The sequence below is a fragment of the Wasmannia auropunctata genome, unplaced genomic scaffold (assembly GCF_000956235.1).
Source record: "Wasmannia auropunctata unplaced genomic scaffold, wasmannia.A_1.0 LD335960.1, whole genome shotgun sequence".
Lineage (NCBI taxonomy): Eukaryota > Metazoa > Arthropoda > Insecta > Hymenoptera > Formicidae > Wasmannia > Wasmannia auropunctata.
In genome coordinates, this window is record NW_012026930.1 from 9,478 (window position 1) to 11,508 (window position 2,031).

The 2,031-nt window shown below is 34.8% G+C and overlaps 1 protein-coding gene across 1 annotated transcript in view; it reads left to right on the forward strand.

Annotated features, from left to right (window-relative positions):
- Positions 1–2,031, forward strand: part of LOC105455029 — a 13,725-nt gene that overhangs the window by 621 nt on the left and 11,073 nt on the right. The window lies entirely within an intron of this gene.

Consider the following 2,031-nt stretch of genomic DNA (forward strand, 5'->3'; position numbering starts at 1 on the left):
GATTGCCGTCGAGAAACTAAATTTCTAGGAGTCGTCTAAGCTTTCGCTGTCGAGGAAGTGAGTGTATACGTGTTCGCTGTCGAGAAACTAAGTGTCTAGGTGTCGTCTAAGTCTTCGCCATCGAGGAAGTGAATGTCTACGTGGTCGCTATCGAGAAAATGTATGTCTATGTGTTTGCCGTCGAGGAACTAAGTGTCTAGGTGTCGTCTAGGTCTTCGCCATCAAAGAAATAAATATCTACGTGGTTACCGTCGAAGAAATAAATGTCTATGTGATCATCGTCGAGGAACTAAATATCTAGGTATCATTTAGATCTTCGCCGTCGAGGAAATAAATGTCTAAGTGGTCGCCGTCAAGGAACTAAGTGTTTAGGTGTCATCTAGGTCTTTGCCGTCGAGGAAATGAATGTCTACGTGTTTATCGTTGAGGAACTAAATGTCTAGGTGTCGTCTAGGTCTTTGCCGTCGAGGAAGTGAATATCTATGTGGTCGCCGTCGAGGAAATAAATGTCTACGTTGTCGTTGTCGAGGAATTAAGTGTCTAGGTGACGTCTAGGTCTTTACCGTTGAAAAAGTGAATGTCTACGTGTTCATCGTCGAGGAACTAAGTGTCTAGGTCTTCGCCGTCGAGGAAGTGAATATCTACGTGATCGCCGTCGAGGAAATAAATGTCTGCGTGGTTGCCACCAAGGAATTAAGTGTCTAGGTGATGTCTAGGTTTTCGCCGTCGAGGAAGTGATTGTTTACGTGGTCGCCATCGAGAAAATTTGTGTCCACGTGTTTACCATCGAGGAACTAAGTGTCTACGTATTGTCTAGATCTTTGCCGTCGAAGAAGTAAATGTCTATGTAGTCGCCGTCGAAGAATTAAATGTCTTCTAGGTCTCGCCTCTCTCTCGCCTTTTTCGTCTCTTTTACAGCTCTCTCGTCTCTTTCTCAAAACCCTCATCTCTCTCATGACTCTCTTGACTCTTTATCAATTCTATCGTCTCTTTTTCAGTACTTTCGCTCTTCTCACAACTCTCTCGTCTCTTCTACAGTTTTCTTATCTTTCTCACGGCTCTCTCGTATTCTTCACATCTTTTTCGTCTGTTTCTCTGCTTTCTTATCTCTTTCTCAGAACTCTCATCTCTCTCCCAACTTTCTCGTCTTTTTTATGGCTTTTACATCTCTTTCAAGACTCTCGTCTTTCTAACAATTTTCTTGTTTCTTTCTCGGTATCCTCGCTTCTATCACGACTCTCTTGTCTCGTTCACGAGTTTTTTGACTCTCCCACGGCTTTCTTATTTCTGTCACAATTTTCTTGCTCTCTCACGGTTTTGTTGTCCCTCTCACAGCTCTCTTGTCTCTCTCTCATGTTCTTAGTGATAATATACGATTCATTTAATAATTAAAATAAAATAAAATAAATATATATAAATTATATAAAAAATAAAATGAAATAGAAAATGAAATAAATTAAATAAAAAAATAAGGAATGATATAAGTAAAATAAATAAAATTAAATAAATAAAGAAATAAAGAATGAAACAAATGAAATAAAAAATAAAATGCAATGAAAAAATAAATGTAATAAAATAAATAAGAAATAAATATTAAATTATAAAGTAAAAGACAAAATAAAATAAATATTTTGTATTTGTGTGAATAATAGGTTCTTAGAAATGTAACACTAATCATGACTGAAAACTAATTTTTCTAAAATAGTTTTGTTTATTTTGATATTTAAACAATAAGGATAAAATGGTTTCGTAAACGCTGTAATTTATTATAATTGATCTAAAAAGCCAAATTGGAATATCTTCAATGTATAACACAATCACTAAAATCATTTGTAAATATTGTACCTCCAAAAAATCTGTTGTATAAATTTAAAAAAATTCATATAGTATTATCTTTAATGTATAACACGATCACGTAAAATCATTTCATTATTAATGAAACAAAGACTTAGCAAAAATTAGTGAAATCCGTGGAAAATAGACATTAAAAATGTAAAACACCGCCAAGTATATTTTTTAACGTTTTTACCT